The sequence below is a fragment of the Cynocephalus volans genome, chromosome 7 (genome assembly GCF_027409185.1).
Source record: "Cynocephalus volans isolate mCynVol1 chromosome 7, mCynVol1.pri, whole genome shotgun sequence".
NCBI classification, from domain to species: Eukaryota; Metazoa; Chordata; class Mammalia; order Dermoptera; family Cynocephalidae; genus Cynocephalus; species Cynocephalus volans.
This window is the reverse complement of record NC_084466.1, coordinates 161,288,393-161,308,324: the sequence shown is the minus strand read 5'-3', so window position 1 is coordinate 161,308,324 and position 19,932 is coordinate 161,288,393.

The window sequence follows — 19,932 nt, the reverse complement described above, 5'->3', positions numbered from 1 at the left end:
TTATTATGTGGAGATACAGAGAGACTGAGACAGACACATAAATTATCAATATAAGAAATGAGAAAGGAGATATTACCACAGACCCTACACACTTTTTAAGGTAATAAGGGAATACTATGCATGAATTTATGCCAGTAAAACCAACCATTTAGATGAGATGGACAAATTCCTTGAAAGACACAAACTATCCAAGTTTACTCAAGAAGAAATGATTGACCTGATAGCACTACATCTAATAAAAAATTTGAATCCATGATTTGATATCTTCTAACAGAGAAAACTCCAGGCCCAGATGGCTCCACAGGTGAATTATGTCAAACAAATAAGGAACTAATAATGCAATTCTGTACAAACTCTTGCATAAAACTGAAGAGGAGGGAATATTTTCTAACTCATCTTATGAGGCTAGATTTCCCTGATAGCAAGACTAGATAAAGACAAAACCAAAAGAGAAATGTATAAACCAGTACCCCTCATGAATACAGAAATGAAAATCCTCAGCAGAATATTACTAAATCCAATCAATATGTAAAAAGAATAAAATCTTATGCCCAAGTGGGTTTTATCCAAGGAATATAAGATTATATTAATATCCAAAAATCAATGTAATTCACCATAGTAATAGATTAAGGAGAAAAATAATATGGTCAGGTCAACAGATACAAAAAAGGCATTTGACAAAATTAAACATCCCTTTGCAATTTAAACAACAAAAACAACCACAAAAACCTCCACAAACTGAAGAGAATTTCCTAAATCTGATAAAATGTGTCTAAGAAGAATTTACAGCTAGCATCATACCTAGTGCTGGAAGACTGAACACTGGTCCGTCCCCTAAGGTTGGAAACTAGTAGGATGTCCACTCTCGTCCCTTTATTCAACATTATACTAAAAGTCCAGTCTGTGCAGTGAAATGAGAATAAGACATGAAAGGCATGCAGATTAGAAGGGAAAAAGTAAATCTGTTTTCAAATTATCTGCATAGGAAATCCTGAGGAATCCACAAAAACTACTACTAAATAAGTGAATCTAGCAAGGTCATGGGAAACACAAGAGTATGCCAAGATCAATCATACTGCAGAAACGGGCAGTGAAAATAAAGTTTTAAACAATTTGTATTTACAACAGCATAAAAATTGAAATATCTGGGAATAAATGTAATGTAAGAAGCATAAGATTTATATAGTGGAGACTATAGAACACGGTAGAATGAAATAAAGAATAAGTAAATGGAGAGATGTGCTATGTTCATGGGTTGGAAGACTCAGTGATGTTAAGATGTCAATTTTCCTCCATTAATCTATAGATTTAATATAATCTCAGCAACCTTCTTTTTAAAAAAAAAAAAAAAAAGAAAAGAAATTGACAGGTTAAGTCTAAAATGCGTGCATGTGTTAATACAAGTTACCTAGAATAGCCCAAAGAGTTTTGGAAAAGAACAAAGCTGGGCTACTCACACTACCTGATTTCAAGACTTGTCATAAAGCTGCAGTAATCAAGGTAGCACCATGTTGGCATAGGATAGGCACACAGAACAGAATAGAGAATCGGAAAGTAGGCCCAGCTGATTTCAACAAAGATGCCAATTCTATGGGAAAAGAATAGTCTTTTAACAAATGGTGCTGGAATCAAATGGATATCCATGTGGAACAAAATAAATCTTGACCTTAACACATACCGTACCAAAATCGACTAAAGTAGATCGTGGTCCCAAACACAAAGCTAAGAAATTTCTAGAAACTCAGAATATTTTTGAGACCTTGGGGCAGGAAAAGATTTCTTAGAGAGGACACCCAAAACACTAACCATAAGAGATAAAATGCATAAACTGCACTTCATCAAAATTTTAAAATTGTGCTCTTCAAAACTTACCATAAATGAAAAGGCACACCAAGAGCTGCACAGCTTTCCCCCAGTGTCCGCTAAACAAATAGCAGAAAGGAGGTGTGGCTTATGGTGCGGTGGGATAGAACTCAGCCACCGAAGCCACGTGGGCGAACCTCAGAAGAGTAGCTGGGCCGAGCAGTCAGACACAGGGAGCGCACCCTATGCAAGCCCCGCAGTGTGGCCTTCTGAGTGAGGCAGCTGCGTTGTGGGGAGACAGAAAGCGGATCAGTGGCTGCTGTGGGCTGGGGTCGCAGGAGCGGGGGCAAAGAATCCCCGAGAGCTTTGTGGAGGGAAGACAATACCCCGCTTCTTGATTGTGGCAGTGGATACATGGGCGTATACACTTGCCAAAACTCGCGGACCTGTCTGCTTAACACAGGTGCATTCTGTGGTATGAAAATCACACCTCAGTAAGGTTGATCACAAAACATTTGAAAACGGAAATGAATTAATAATAATGTTTGTGCAATAACATAAAATCAAATCCTCTAAACATGAAAAATTGTTCTTAAATTCATTTCTTGGCATGACCTGAACTGAAGTGAGGAAAAATGGAGTCTTTGCATGTGCATGTACATTGTGCATATATCCACACGTGTTGTTTCTGGAACACCAAAGTATCTGGAAATGGGCGCTGCTGCTTGTGTGAAGTCATACATAGGATATGCAGGCTATTGTTCTAAAATCCAGGGGAAGAAAATCTGAATTCTAAATTACATCTGGTCCCAAGGGCTTCAGATAAGGGATTGTGGCACTTTAATTGTAGCAATATCTCAGAATGCAGACTACATCCAGATCCGCACATTCTCTTCTTTAGAAGAAGCACTCCAAGTGTCACACTCTGGAAACATGACAGCAAGGGGCTGCTGCTCCTCTGCCCTGGTTCCCTAGCAGCACGGAGACGTTTGTTTTATCTTCATCCCTGGACCCACCCACAGAGCAGTAGGCACCTGGGGGCAGGGGTGTGCCAGGCACATGGCAGGCTCACAGCGCAACGTCATCGGCTGCTGAGGGAAGGGGCCGGGGAATGGGTGCCACCTGGGGCACAACTCCAGAAGAGGCCAGACCTGGGCACCAGGAATCAGTCGGCGCGCAGAGGGGTGGTGGCAGCACCCAGCTTGCGTCTTGCCTCCTTGCTCTGCCAAATGAAGCAGAATCTTCCATGGAAGTGAATCACTACTCAGCAGGATTTGGGGCCTTAGCATCTCTATACACATTTTTAAAACCCTCAACGGTGAGAAAGTACAGCTCTTGGAGAGCTCAGCTTCTCAGATTGCCCATTCTGCTCTCATGCGCCCTTCAATAGGTTGTCCTCTTGGCTTTTAATCAGCTCTATAAAATCAATGGTGCCAATAATCATTCCCAGCAGGTTTTGGGTAGACCCCACCCAGGCTCTGCCTTGCCACCTGGACCTCCCGGACCACGCAAGCTCAGAGCACGGTGTGAGCCTGGAATTTTCCCACCATCTTGGGAGAGAGGCCTTGACTTTGAAGGAAATTCAGTAGTGAATTTTGATTCTTCATGGCAAAGGTCTTAGGGTTGCGTCTCCAGTCAGATACATGTGAGTGCACAGGCAGCCTGCTCTTTCTAGTAAAGCAGTTAATCCCTATCCTTTGGCAGAAACAGACTGTTGACGGGACCCAGTTATTTACATAGAATTACACAGGCAGAAAGTGTGGGTGCGAACTGTGAGTCGGGGGGCAGTGCTCACCACATCAACACGGCTCTTTGCAGTACACCTGCAGGGTGACGTCACCCCTGCAAGGGACATGGCCCCAGTGAAGGGCTAAACCTTTGTGGCCAAAAGGACAAATAGGTTCTCAAATCACTAGGAAACGATAACTAAACAATAACTAAAACAAAGTCAGGAAAATGTACAAAGAAAATCTGTCTCTGAGTTGGCGATGCTCTTTGAAGTTGTCAAAGCTTCTAGTGTTGTGTCAGTTAATTTTAGGAGAAAGTAAGAATGTTCTTATTTTCTCTCGATAACCAGGTTTTAAAGAACTGCCACTCTGGCTCCAACAATCAACATTGCTAGTGTGTCAATCATTCTTCAAGGATTCTCAGCTGTACTTTCTATTTTGCAACTTTGTATCTAATAAATCAGCTTTATAAAGACTCATCTCTGTTGTCCATTGTTCAGATCTTCAGAAGTCTTGGGAAATACCTTTGCACTATTTTAAAAGGGAAAATACACAAGTGTCTAAGCCTTGACCCACGTGGTTGTGTGGGCATTGTCTCCCCTCCTCTGGGGTCCGGGCGGGGTGCGCTGTGCTGGGCTTCTGTGTTGGCACATACGGAACACTGAGCGTCACGCGGGACACGTCTGACGACTCAAGCCCCAACTGGCAGTGCTTGAAAGATGAAGAAGCAAATAAACACACGAAGAAAGGATCCCACTGAGTTGGAATGTTTTAATGAGAAGATGCTGTTCTATCACATCTTTATATTATTTTGAGTAGTGGCCTGCTCAAAAGTAAATCTCACATATACATACATCTTACATATTTTCGTAATATATTTTTAATATATATTACATATTAATATGTATTTGATGTATATAAAATATGTAATGTATATATATTTACATATGACATGTAATATGCATACACATTACATACGTTTGTCTGTTAAATTCGTTTTTCAGTGACTTGTTCTTGCCAACCGAGAACATGTCTGCTGTGGCGGATCCTGGTGAACGATTCACCCTCGGCCATGCTGCTGCCTTGTCTTTAAGGAGAGGTGCGAATGACGGTCTCTGGTGGTCAGTGGCCAGTCACGGCCAACGGCTTCCAATGCTGCGACGAAGCCCAGTCGCGCAGGACTGAGCTTCGGACACCAGCTTTGGCCACCCATGGTCACTTTCTCTTGTAGTTGAGAGCAGTTTTAGCAACACGAGAGGGTGAAGGAGAAAGTAGGGACAGGAGCTGTGATGACGCCTGGAGGCTCTTCATTCCTGGAATTTGATACGAGGAAGAAACATGTGGAAATCACTTGGGAAAAATAGGAGGTGAAGGCATTGTCGAGTGGGGGACAGGGACAGTGCGGCTGGCAAGGGGACAGGCGAACTCGCCATCAGCTGAAAGTAAGCACAAGGGAGCGAGGGAGGGATTTAGACCCGTGGTGCTGGGTCCAGTCCCAGAGCAGCCACAGTCCCACGTCCCGGGGGCAAGGGGAACAAGAGACCCTCGTGGTCTTGGCAGGCAGACTTGTCATCTCACCAAAGGGACCCATTCCCTTCAGGATCCGGGTGGGTCATACCGAACATACCGGATCAGGGTGGAACAACACATGTCGACACTGAATCCTCTGGGGAACGGGGTGTCGTGTTTACAGCGTTTAGCAACAGGTGACGTCCAAAATGTTTGTTCCTGCGTACGAGCTAAAGTCGCAGCACTATATTTTAGGCTACCTTTTCTGAATTAAAAAGGAAAGAAAAACAAAGAGTTGGTCACTACGATCTCTGAACAAATTCTTCATTCACTTGAGGACAATTAATAGATTCCTACTATGCCCCATCTACTTGCAGCTGACGGCAGCTCCAGCTCCGTCCCGGACGGGTTATCCCTCTGTCCAAGTCACCGGGCCCCACCCTTCCTATCACAAAGGCTATGTTTTCAGCTCTCTTTCCATTTTTTTACTCATTTCTAGACAGTAATACTTTAATTTAAGCAAATATGAATTATTAAAACAGGTTCGCTCCTTAAAACAGGAACGTCTTGGGTATAACTGTAATTGAGACAGGAATACCTGCCTCCTCATTCTCCCTAACTACTTTAATTCACCATTTATTCAAATCTAAGAGTAATTCAAGTCTAAAAAGAAAAATTGGTCAAAATCAAATATTTTATTTTCTTGTTATATGTATTTGTGGTTTGGTTTTTTTTGGCTCCCCAAACAGAGATATATGGTTGGTGATATTAAGAGTATTCTATTATTTTTTTGGCAGCTGGCTGGTAGGGGATCCGAACCCTTTACCTTGGTGCTATAACACCATGCCCTAACCAAAAGAGTATTATATTATATAATGCATTTTGTTTTTTGTAAAAAGTTTTTATTATCCTTTCAATTATGCTAATATCAAAAGCAGGCTTTTCTGCTAAGTGAAGGTTTTTATACATCTTTCAGTGTAATTTCCTTTCTTCAAAATAAGCTATGCGTACTACTTAAATTTTTTCCTGGGTATTTAGTCTTTTGTGTTTCACTGGGAATAGGGTTATCTTCTACTGCTAGTCGAGCTGGTTATGGTTTGTAAATAGAAGTGCTACTGACCTAGACAAGTATCTAACGTTTGAAAGCTGTTGCTTCTGTTTTTCTCTCTCTAATAATTCGTTAAACATTGTCTTGGATTTCTCAGGCAGCAGTCACACTAACACACTTGAAATGAAGACTTTAATGCTTTTTAAAGCTAAATTAAGATATGCCTGAGAATGGGAAATACATAATGGATTTTCTTTCAAACTACAAATAAATTTAATTAAACTGTTTATTTTTTTGAAATGAGTCAAGTAAAATATTTGCTTTGCAACATGTAGTATCATAGTTTTTAAATGATGTACCCTGAGTAATAAACCACTTCAAGCAATTCTTTAAAGATAAACAGCCCTCCTGAGAGGTTGTTGTAGCCTTGCTGAGAGGAAGAGGTCTCTGATGGAGCTCAGCCTTCCTGTCTCCACGCCTCACCTGCACCTTTTCTTTTACTTTTTGCTCTGCCCAGATCATCCAGTTTCCTCCCCCCAGTGCTAACTTAGGCTGGCAGGAGTAAATTGCCCAGAATTTAGCAGCAGAATTGCAGATGGTACGATGACCCACTCAGCAGCTGGCTCCCTCACCTTTCAAACATCCTATGAGACCAGATCAATTAGTGAAACAGTGTGTCAATTAGAAGATTCAGTCGAAACTCAAAGCCTGCTTAGAAACTGCAGCTCTGCCTCTTCCAGCCAAAGCAAGGGCAACTAACCAGATGTCAGCCCTGGAACAGCAGGGGAAAGTAGAGCCAGGCCCCTGACCCTGCCACTGGGCACTCTCCCATCTCACTCACTCTGGGAGGCTTCTCTGTGGTCCCTCCAAGCCGTGAGACTCTTGACCTGCCCTGGAGGTGAAGGCTCCCCCATCTTCCTCCCTCTGCACCTGGGAGTGCAGATGAGAGCCAGGCTCCCAGTACGCTTCCTCCATCCCAACACCTGCGACCAGCTGCACCTGGGCAGCAACAGCCACAAGAAGTCCACAGCCAGAGGGCTCCAGCCAAGGACTGACTATGCACGGCCTGGGCAGACTGGGCAGCAAATGGCAGGGTTGGATTTGGGGGTCTCCAGAGCTTGCAGAAATGTGCAGTTTGGCCCTATTCCACACACACACGATTTAATGAAGGCCGCTGGTCCTATGCCCAGCCGAGCGGCTGTGTTTGCTCAGCAGGACTTTGGAGACCCAGTTCCTCACCTGGTCCACCTGGCACAGAAAATGGTACAAGCAGAGCTGAGCCCAGGGGGAGATGCAGACCTGGACTCTTGTGGCATCGGGCGACAGTCCACTGGGTTACTCCCAAGGACTCGGCTGTGGGTGCCCAGCAGGGCCTGTGATGCCCACCCCCTTTCCTGGCTGGTGTCCTGAGCAGCACTTCTTCTGAGGGGGATGGAGTGAGGGCAGGACCTCCACAGACCACCCCCCACTGCCTGCAGGCAGGGAGGCACATGCACTTCACACCTGGGCCCCTTTCCCCTTGGCTCCCAGACAGGCACAGGCTATTTGTCTGATCCTCCTCCCTGGGCACCCTTCTTCCCTACTTTGCTGGCTCTGCTGGGGCTGCCGGGGTCTCCTTGGGCCTCACTGCCCCAGCTGGCAGGAAGAATGGCCTTTAGTCGTCAGGGACGGGGAGGGCACTGTGGGGTGATCCACACTGGGCCCCTGCAGCTGTCTGCAGAGGGAAAGAAGAGTCCACTTGCAGAGAGAGCACAGCAAGAGCTGGAGAGGGAGGCGGGGACAGCCCCCAGAAAGCTGGAGTCTCAGCCACAGAGAGACCCAGAGGCCTGGGCCGGCCCCGCCTGGAGCCACCCGCCCCTGGGCCTCCTGAGCCAGTCTGATTTAGGCTCAGCCACACAACCTCCGGGTCACGCACAGCTCCTGAGTCACACTGTCCAGCAAGGTGCCAGCGATGGCCAGCCTCACCCCAGCCATCCTCTGAGGACCAGCGAGTGTCCAGCCTCAGACAGTGCCTTCCACAGAGCGATCCCCAAAGTGCTGGGGCTTGCTGTGCAGGCCGGGAGCGCTGGGCAAAGCCTCTGGCCGCTCATCTGAGTGATGTGATCCCGGAGCTTCCGTTGTGACCAAAATCAGGGACAGAAGGTGGGGGCTGGGGGCAACAGCTGTCGAGTGAGAAGCGGTGTCATTCTTTGGTCAGAGGCAAAGGACGATGTTAAGTAAGTATGACACGAAGCATTCATAAGACCAGGAATAAAGCCTTCGTAAGAACAGAATCTGAGTCAAAGGAGAAAACCTGCTAAGAGAGGAGCCACGTTTGTGCCAGCACATGGGGAGCAGGGTGTGTCAGCTGGGCCGGTGGCAGACGGTGCCCAGCTCAGGTCCTTTGGGAGCCTTTTCTGAAGGGATGTCCACCCAGGTGTGGGCAGGTGACAGCACCAGGGGCCAGCGAGCGATGGGAGCATGACCAGGCGGGTTCTGCAGAGCCCAGGGACAGCAGGGCATGGATGAGGGCCACCGCCGAGAGGGTCATGGTTGGGACAGCCCAGGACAGAAGGGCTGGGAAGAAGGTCCCCCCTCTCTCTCCATGGCCCGCCCGTGGGTTGGACCCCATGGGAAGTCATCGGGCAAGCAAGCTGGCCTCAGTGTCCTGGCCCACAGGGGGGCAGGGCGTGGCAGGTGGGCTGGAGGGAGAGAAGCAGGTGGGCGCGACCCGTCCCCTCCCCCACCTGAGGTCCTCCAGGCTGCTCACCAGCCTCCTGGGGAGAGGGATGCCATGCTTCCCACTGGCTGCCCCATACCCACACAGGAGGAGCTGGGCCTGGGTCGTCCAGCCCTGCAGGCTGCTCTGAAGGGGAGGGGCGTGGAGGGGCAGGTGAGGTCAGCAGCCCCCCAAAGCAATGGGTCCTGCTGCAGCGGCCCTCGTCTCGCAGGCTCAGCAGCAGGTCTGTTCAGCCTGGAGGCAGATTCACATTAGCCCTGCCAACCGATGGGTAACCCTGAGAACCAGCCTACCTATGTACATTCCCTGCAGACCCTTCTACCAGGAGAACCAGGGCACTGCCATGGAAACAGCACAGGAGTGTGTGGCTTGTGTCTCTCGTGCTGGGGCCTGGGGTGAAGGATGGCCTGGCCCATAGGACCCAACTCCCGGTAGCCCCCAGCCAGCCCCTTGCCCCTGCTCTGACTTGGGAGGGAGCTCATGGATCTTTCCTTTCCAAGAACAGACTCCTTCTCTGGGGATCTGTGTCCTTCCAGCCAATGAGGCCAAGCCCCTGCCATTGTATCTGGGTCTGCACGGCTCTGCCCACTCTAAGGAGCTCACAGGTGATACTCCTGTCCTGGTCTTGGGGCTCCTCTCCACAGCCACCAGGCCCTGGCACCATGCCCTGAGCTGACCTGGGGGCTCTCGAGCTCCTGGTCCAAGGCCTCCTCTGACAGCAGAGACTCACGAAGGAGAGGAGTGAGCCCCTGGCCATGCAGCCAGCCAAACCTGCTGCCCAGAGGCCATGCCCCTGCTCTGCTGTGGCCTCCCCAGGACAGGCAGCCAGGCCTTTCTCTTCTTCCTGCATGGCCCAGGTTCACCTCCTGTGGGCAAGAGCCCCGGGCAGTCCTGGCTGCTGCAGTCATGGAGGTTGGTGAGGGTCAGGGGTTACAGCCCCAGGGACAGAGCAGGGAGAGAGCAGAGTACAGACCCTGTGGGGTCAACGGTTCCCAGCACAGCCGGCCATGCAGCCAATCTCAGCGAGATGTGTCTTAGAGGACCATCTGGGAGGACCTGGGTGTGGCCAGCCACAGCTGAGAAGGGGACCAGGGAGGCAGGGGAGGCAGGCCCCAGGGCAGGGACAAGGACCAGGAAGGTGGTCTGTCATGCTCTGGGACCCCGGGACCTTGTGAAGCACCAGCCACAGCCCAGAATGTGTGGCTTGGTGGCCACAGCAGAGCAGGGTCACCACCTCTGGGAGGTGGGTTTGGCTGACTGCATAGCTGGGGGCTCACTGCTCTCCCACACGAGTCTCCACTGTCAGAGGAGGCCTTGGACCAAGAGCTCGAGGACCCCTCCGGGCTCAGCTGAGGGCACATTGAAGGAACATATGGGCTGTGGAGAGCTGCCCCAAGGAGCAGGACAGGAGCGTTGCCTGTGAGCTCCTTGCAGTAGGCAGAGCCGTGCAGACCCAGCTCTGCAGGCACCTGGCTCTGCTGGCGAGACTCAGCTCAGTGGCATGCGGCATCCATCAGACCTCACAGACCCTCATGAGATGCCCTGCTATGCCTCCAGAAGGCCAGAGTGTGGTCTGACCCACCCTAGGTCTGACCCTGGTGTCACCCACTTCTAGGTGGTCTGGCCAGCCTCGTTGGTGTCCAGTGGCTGCCTGTGACCAGCACAGTTGGGGCTGGTGCTCACCGTTCCTGCATGGGGGCAGCTCACCTATCACCTGCACCCACACAGCTGGGGTGCGGCTGGGGTGTGAGGGCACCGGGGAGCCCTCCAGGAGCCCCTCCTAACCGCAGATGCTGTCTCGTCTCTTTGGGCTCTGCGGACAGGGGGTGCAGAGCTCCCAGGGCATGCTTCAGGAAAGTGAGCTCCAGGAGGGGGATGCTGGGGTGCTCCCAGGACAGCCTGAGTCTCTGCAAGTCAGTGGAGAATGTGCCACTGTCTCCTTTCAGGGAGGTCTGGGGCCTGGCAGCCCCTCAGCAAGCTGGGGTGGCTTCCCAGCCTGGGGGGCTGGGTGGGGCCCTCCAGGTGCTCCCCCTTGCCCAGGCCTTGCTAGGGGTGTGACCATGGGTGACCGCCTGCACCTTCCCAGCACCTCAGTTTCCCCGTCTGTGAGGTGATGCACAATAGTGGCTTTGCCCCCTGAGACTGTTATGAAGATGGAGGTGATGGCCCTCGGCTGGTCCTGGCCTGGGTGAGTGTCTGTGGGCATTTGTAGAGGACAATCTGCAGTGCAAACTGTTTCTGAGGGAAACACGGCATGGCACTGAAGGGCATGTGCCATTCTGCTGCATTTTCCTTCCAATCCACACAAAAGAAAGTGAGTTTATGGCACAGACCCAGTATTCACTTAAAGTCCAAAACGTAAGCGCCGCAGTCCAGCGTGCGTCGGAAGGATGACAGCTTTCTGGCCAGCGTCTGCCGCTGCCTTCCGACAGCGCAGAGGGCCACCTGCTTCCAGCCCCTGATCGCAAACCACAGGGCCCCGCTGGAAGCTATTTTAAGCATGGACTTATAAAGTAAAAGCAGCTGTAAGATGAAAGCTTAGGAACATTTCCATTTCCTGGAGTGATGGAACAGAGCGCCTTGCCAGCAGGCCCCGAGCAGCTGCGATCAGCTGCTTGGGCAGAGCCTGGTGTCCAGGCCTCCCTGGCTCGACCTGGCATGGCGTGAGACCTGGCTTTTTGTGAGATGAGTCTTGGCCTGACAATGATGTGCCCTGCCCTGACCCTCTCGAAGTCGGCCAGCCAGAGTCCTTGTTGGGGGCCCCGGGAGACCCATGGGTGCCCCCTGGCATTCCTCTGCCCCCCACCCCCAAGGTGCCTGCCTGGGAGGCCCCTGGCCCGACCCAAGAAGCAGATCATGCGGGATGCCACGAAACTGCCCTGCCTGGGGCAGAACCTCCCCCAGCCCCCTACAGCCCTGCCCCAGCTGTGGAGCCAGCAGTTCTTGCCCTGGGGGGTTTATGCCCAAAGACTGAGTTGGGATTCAAAGTGTCACCCTTGACGACAAGGCCTTCCATAAAGACAAGGCCTTCCATAAAGACAGAGCTCCAGTGACAAGAGACTCAAGGAAGGGTGTGCATGCCTCATCAGCACTGACTGGACGCCAGGCCTGGGTGGAGCCAGGCTGCCTGGGCCTGCCTGTTCCATGGCTCGGCTCTAGCCCAAAGCATGTCGGGGCCAAGGGTGAGGAAGGGTTGCACGCTCAGCTGTGCTGCAGAGGGTGAAGGTCTGCAGGAACCCCCCACCCAGGGCTGCATACAGGAGTGTCTGTCCTGGGCCCACTGCTGCTCCTGGGCAGAGCTGGCTCCCAAGCCCTCAGCCCCACAGGCTGGAGAGGGGCCTGGCAGTCACCCTGGCACAGCAACTCTCCCCATGGTCACAATGGTGGCTGCCCCCACCTTCCTAATGTGGGGCTGAGGCCAGTGTGGGGTCAGTGTCCTCAGCCTCCTCCACTCTGACCCCATCACGAGTCTGCAGGGTTCCAAGCCTGACCTGGCCAGGCCACAGAGCTCAGATTAGGGGCCTCTCCCTGTTGAGACCTCAGTGAGAGTCATTTGCGCACTATGTCACAGAACTGGCTCTATCCTGTGTCCAGAGGGTTGGCTGGTGCTGGGCGGTCCCTGTCTGGTGGTTTCCAAAGCGTTCATGCAGGTGTGAATCCAAACAGAAACTCCACAGGAGCTTGGTGGGGCCTCCCCAAGCACCTGCTGCAATGATGCCCCTGGGTTGGGGTCTGACAGCCCTTCCTTCCCCTGCCAGCCCCTGCTCTAGGTACCTCCTGCCACAGCCCTGGGTGAAGAGGAGACGCAGCCCTGTGAGCCCCCATCATGTTTTGGGTCTGACTCCAGCTGGCTTTTGCTTTAGTGGCCCCTCTGTCCCCATCCAGAGCATCCATGGTGGCCTGAACGTGTTGCGGCCTCTTGAGAGGTGTCATCTGCTCCAGGAAGACCCTGCCCTATCTGGCTAGAGACACGGAGGTCACTGCTCAGTGGACTTCTGGTCCCGTCACCTTCTCCGCTTTCCCTATGACACCTTGGAAGATTCAGCGTTTCCAGTGATGTATCCCATAGTCCGAATGCCCTGCGTTGTCGCGGGTACCCAGCGTGCCTTGGGCCCTATGCGTTCGCCTCCTATCCCACTACTGCCGGCCCCTCTGCCATCGTGGGTTAGATCTGCCCACCGCTCATGCAGATGGCTGCTTCGTCCTGCAGCACTGACCCCCATGGCAGAGGGGACCTTCTCTCTGGGAGGGGCTTGACTCTGTTTAACAGGAAGTCTCCACAGCCGCCGAGGTGCACGGTCCCTAATGTGGGCGGTCATGGGCCGGCAGGAAGGCTCAGGGAGGTGCCGCGCCCCCCCCGCCCCGCAGACAGGCCGGTGAGGGTGGGCTCACAGCCCCTCTCGGCCCACAAGCCACTTTTCAGGAGGAAACGGGCAAGTGGAGCAGTGGCTTCTTCTTTTTAAATATGAAAGGATCCAGGGAGGGCATCTGGAAGGTTCTGCGTGTGGGCATCTGCAGGATGGGCCATGTGACCCCCAGATCTGGTTCCCTCCTCTGTAAACTGGGGGGAGGGCACCCCGTGCAGGGGGCTGGGGTCGGGGGAGGCAGGGTACATGGACAAGCCCGTTGCCTGGAACGCAGGTGAGCCCGAGCCCAGCCCCGGCAACTACCCCGTGGTGGCCACACCTCACGCCCCCAGAAGCTGGCACCTCCATCCACAACAGTCCTCGGGCAGCCCGACTTTAGGGGACGTCCTTGTTACTATTCGGAGAGTCATGGTGATTGCTCCCTGGCCACTCAGCCCAGGGAAGTTCCGGGGACAGATCCTCTGCAGGGAGTTCCTGTTTCCCTTGGGGCCGCGGAGGCGGAGCATGGGGCAGGGCAGATGTCCCCAATGTCCCGCTCACGTTCTCTCTGAGCCCAGAAGTCGGCTGGCGCACCCACGTTTTCTCGCACTGCCGCAAGGACACGTTGGTAGCAGCAGAGGTGACCCGCTGTTCTGGAGCGAGGACGCACAGCTCCGGCCCTCGGGGCAGGCTCCCTCCAAGGCTGTGGAAGGGTGTGTGAGGATGGGAAATGCAGGCACCCCTGAGGTCTCTGGCCGTCCAGCCTGACCTCTGTCCTGGGGCATTCACACGAGGCCTCAGCGTGGATGGCGGAGCTCCTCGTGGACCTGTGGGGACAGGGAGCACTGGACAGTGCTGAGCGGTCTGTAACAAGCGTGGCAAAGCCATCAGCCTTTCTCGACAGGCAGGAGGCTAAGTCTGCATGTGACAGAGACCGTGAGGAGACCAGGGGCCAATCGACTGTCCTCCATGTGGAGACGGTCACACGCCCTGACCACAGGAGTGCCAGCCCCCACCCGTGCCCCACCCTTGCGTCCCAGCACAGCGCAGGGTCCTCTTGTGACCCGGGGAAGTATCCCTGGGATACAATGTCTGTGTTACAGGAAAGGGAAGGTGAGGCCCAGAAGGGGTTAGTAGGTGCCGGTCAGAGGCTGCAGCTGGGGAAGAGCTGGTCAGGTGACAGGTGACTGTAACTGGTTCCTCTGACTCTCGACTGCCATACATGATGAATTCCTTAAGAGTAAAAACGCCACCTGATCTCCGCATCCACGACCCCCGCAGGTTTCACAGTTTTAAGCATGCTTCTGACCTGATGTCCTCTTCAGGAATTTATCCTGAAAAAAGCAATTTTAGAGTGGGCAGTGACATACTCAAAGACACGCTGGCAGCCTTGTTGAGTAGCAGAAAAGTCCATCGACAGGTCTGGGTCAGATGAACACGGTCTTTAACAGAGGCAGGGTTGGTCCAGATGGAACAGCACGTGTGCTGGCGACCGCGAACGCAGGGAGAGGCCCATGTGTCTGGCCACTGCCCCTCTCTCTGTGACGTGTGTGGACAGAGGCCTCTGGACGTGTTGACAACCTTCTTTTCCTGTTTTCTTGGTTTGTATTTTTTCTTTTACAAGGAGCATGTATCATTTTTATAATCAGACAAAACATGAAGCTATTTTCAGAGTGAACCACCCAAGCAAACACTGTGCCCCTGTGTGTGGGGTGGTGCAGGCCCTGCCCCAGGGGTCCCTGCGTGGAAGGGGGCTGGTGCTGGGCTCTGTGGGGCAGGGACAGGGGCTGTGCTGAGTTGAACTGGGCTTTCTCAGTTACCACAGCCTCTGGTTGTAGAAGTGTCCCCTGGTCAGAGGGGTAGGGGAGTGTTCTGTGCTGGGGTGGTCTTCCTGGCTGAGAAGCAAGAGGGACGGGACAGCTAGCACAACTCCAGGGTCAGTCCCCCATCCAGGGGCTCAGATGCTAGCTGAAGAGTTGGGTGAGGGGCTTCGAGCACAGGCTCCCTCTCCAGGGTCAGGCTCACAGAGGCAGTACCAAGGGGGAGTTGCTTTTTCACTAGAGAGATGACCATTCCAACGTCCACGACTGGCCAGAGGTGACTCAGAGGGACGCTGTGACTGGTGGCTATTTTTTCCCCTGGAGACAGATCACAGGCTTGGTGTTTTGGGAGTGGCTATGCCCCAGTGTGTCCCACACTCCGGCAGCCCAGAGCAGTGGTTTATCTTCTTAGGTAACCAAAGTGAACTCTGGGGGCAGGGACAGGGCCGGCTTCACGGGGGTGTGCCCTGGACACAGAGCACCACATGCAGAAGGCCGCACACTTCCTTGAAACTCTTAACTTTTGAAGAAGGGGCCCATGTTTCCGTTTTTTACTGGGCTCCCCAGACGTTGCAGCCAGAGCACAGAGCACTGTCTCACGTCCAGAAAAAGACCCTGCAGGTGTTGGTGACTCCCCGGGGGGCAGGCAGGAGGGGGAAGGAAGCTCTTGCCTTCCTGACTGGACAGCAGGTTCTCCCAGGGGAGAGGGACCAGGAGCTACCCTGGGGCATCTGTGGGAAGCACAGGATGAAGGGGGCATCCAGGTGGAAGTCAGGCTGAGGGACCCCAGCCCCACCTGTCAGAAGGACCCGGTTCGAGTGTCAGGGTTGAGGCACCCGGCAGCCCCACAGCCCTGTCCAAGGCCCTCGCTTTCCAGGAGGCTGTGAAAGGAGAGGCCACCCCAGGAGGAGGGCCCTGTCCCAGCCTAATAATAACCCAGCGCAGGCCCAGCAGCCACACCTATTTTTAGAGTCCCCGACCCAGCCCCATGAGAGTTAGCGGGGCCCGTGCTGGGATGAGAAAGTCGCTGCTGCCTGGGATGCTCCAGGCGGCCGAGTGTGGGCAGCCGAGCCCAGGGGTTGGCCAGGCCCAGGCCACAGAGCCTTTGGGCCTTGGGTCTGCGGAGCCTGGGACAGCCTCGCTGCTCCGCCCCGCCCTGCCCCGCCCCTGCTCCCTCCTGGCTCTAGGCCGACTCCTCCCCCAAACGAGAATGGAAAATCTGATGTCAGAATTCCAGCGTCCTCGGCAAGGAATGTGGCCTGACCTTCACCTCCTGGGGAGCCATCACACCAAGGCAGGACAGGGGCTGGCTGGCCCCCACCCCCACCCCACAGGCGTCCCCAGGCACCCCGGGGAACCATCCTTCTTCCCTGCCTGGGAACCATCCTTCCCCCCACCCTGCCCCCCACTGCAGCCCTGGCCTTCCTGGCTCCCGCAGTCTTGCCCTGCTACCCAGCTCAGGCAGGTGCCACCCAGAGCGTACCCACACTGGTCTCAGCCCAGTTTGTTGGCGCAGCTGGTCAGGGATTTGTTACTGGAAAGGTTCTGGAGCAGGTCACCGGATGAGCACAGAGCCAAGGGGGCGGTCCCAGCCAGGCACCACTGGACCTTGGGCCAGTGCCGAGGCCCCTGCTCCCATCCACGCCTGGGGAAGTGTCTTTGGGACAGGAGGAGGGTGGCAGGACCAGGAGAGAACCATGTGCACAGGTGCTGTGCACTGGCATATTCGAGCCCACGCGTGTGCTGCGTGCATGTGTGTACGTGTGTGGGTGCACATATGCTATGTGCATGTGTGTCTATGTGTGCACAGTGCACATATGTACATGGACTGTGTATGTGTGTGCACACACCTGTATGCGTGGGAGCTTCAGCCCCTTGGGTGCCAACTGCTGCTCCCTCAGCATCTTCCGGTCCAGTGGAGACACTGAGCTGTGCCCCTCGCACGGCCGGGCACCTTCCCACCCCAGCTGGGGGTGAGCACAGGCTCTCCAGCCTGGAGTCCTGAGTGCCCCAGGATCTCTGTGTGATTGGGCGGGGTCCTGATGCCTCCGGGTTGAGAGGGGAGGAGGGAGACACTTCCCAGCAAGGGCCAGCCCCAGGGCAGAGGGCAGAGAGTGGAGGGTGCGGCCTTGCCAGAGCTGGGACACTTGTCTCTGCAGGGCACAGGGGACATGGAGGACCCTCCTTCAGAATCGAGGGGCATCTGCAGCAGGCAGAGGTACCGCGCTACCTGGAACTGGGGCAGGGATGGACTTAGTAAGACAGCCCAAGGCCCTCGTCCTCCTGTCCCTGGCTCTGCTCTTCCCTGGTGCCCACGGGGCTGTGGGGACTGTCCTCTGCAAACAGAAGCAGCACACAGAAGAAGCTCCTGGGGCTCTGCCAGGCGACTCCACCAGCTCCTCTGCGGTCTGCAGTGCCACCGCGCCTCCCCAGCCTCCCCACAGAGTGTCCCGCTGGGCTGACATTGCCACTCACTCCCCAGAGAGAAGCCATCAAGGAAAACGGCTTTGCTGTGTCCACCGCGGGTTCGCAGCGTCTGGAGTCGCCTGCCGTTTGTTTTCTCTGCTTCGAGCGTTGGGCTCCTTTTATATTTAGCGAAGAAAATTGCTTCCTAAAGATGGCTAATAACAGTAAATTATACCTTGTTGATCCCACATCTGTTTTTTCCTCCCAAGTCTGGCTTTAATGAAGCAAGGAAAAATAAAAAGATTTATAAAAGGCCATTTTCTAGAATAAAAGCATTGCACTGTTTTTCATTAACTTCAAAATCACTTAGAAAAAAGCTTCTACCTAAAATGTCCTGCCGACTGTCCCTGTTGCAGGCCTCCTCTCTAACCTTCCCACTGAGATGCCCTCGAAGACAGAAACACGAAACTCTCAGCACCTGTGAAAACTGGGAACCAGGACTTGTATCCCCTGTGAGAATCTGGCAGGAACTTTGGCCAGCTGCGAGACTGGCAGAAATTTGTGGAACATATGGCTGGCGGTTCCCTGTGCTGCGTGTGTGGTCACAGCAGGCCGTGGCGGAGATGGGTGGACAGCCTCAGGCCAATCCACTCGGTCCTCCTGTCCAGGAACTCAAGGCCTGTGTCCATCAGAATCCCTGGCCCCGCGGGGTTCCTTCCCTTTAGAATCCAAGCAGGCAAGTGGCCCAGTGGCCGGGACCTCCTCCTGCTGCCACGTGGCCCCCTGCCGGGAAGCCTCGCAGAAGCCATGAGCACAGGGCATCGTGGCCTCCTCAACACAGGGCAGGAGCCGCTGGACGTGGACCTGGGAACGCGCCACCGTGGCTGCACCCTCCTGCTTTTCCGGGAAGGGAAGAACCAGCCCCAGGTGGACTCCAGAGGGAGAAAACCAGCCACATATCCTGCCCTAGGCAAACACACAGCACACACGCACACACACCACCTACTACACAGCACACACGCACACACACCACCTACTACACACCACATACTGCACACACATGCACACACCACCTACTACACACCACACATGCACACACACCACCTACTACACACCACACACGCACACACACCACCTACTACACACCACACATGCACACACACCACCAACTACACACCACACACGCACACACACCACCTACTACACACCACACACCACACACGCACACACACCACCTACTACACACCACACACGCACACACACCACCTCCTACACACCACACACCACACACGCACACACACCACCTACTACACACCACACACCACACACGCACACACACCACCTATTACACATCACACACCACACACGCACACACACCACCAACTACACACCACACACGCACACACACCACCTACTACACACCACACACCACACACGCACACACACCACCTACTACACACCACACACGCACACACACCACCAACTACACACCACACACGCACACACACCACCTACTACACACCACACACCACACACGCACACACACCACCTCCTACACACCACACACCACACACGCACACACACCACCTATTACACATCACACACCACACACGCACACACACCACCAACTACACACCACACACGCACACACACCACCTACTACACACCACACACCACACACGCACACACACCACCTACTACACACCACACACGCACACACACCACCTCCTACACACCACACACCACACACGCACACACACCACCTACTACACACCACACACCACACACGCACACACACCACCTATTACACATCACACACCACACACGCACACACACCACCTACTACACACCACACACGCACACAGACCACCTACTACACACCACACACCGCACACACACGCACACACACCACCAACTACACACCACACACCACACACACACACCACCTACTACACACCACACACCACACACACACCACCTACTACACACCACACACCACACATGCACACACACCACCTACTACACACCACACACCGCACACACATGCACACACACCACCTACTACACACCACAAACCACACATGCACACACACCACCTACTACACAACACACACGCACACAGACACCACACACATGCACACACACCACCTGCTACACACCACACACCACACACGCACACACACCACCTACTACATACCACACATGCACACACACCACCTACTACACACCACACACGCACACACACCACCTATTACACATCACACACCGCACACACATGCACACACACCACCTACTACACACCACAAACCACACATGCACATACACCACCTACTACACACCACACACGCACACAGACCACCTACTACACACCACACACGCACACAGACCACCTACTACACACCACACACCGCACACACACGCACACACACCACCAACTACACACCACACACCACACACACACACACCACCTACTACACACCACACACCACACACACACCACCTATTACACATCACACACCACACACGCACATACACCACCAACTACACACCACAC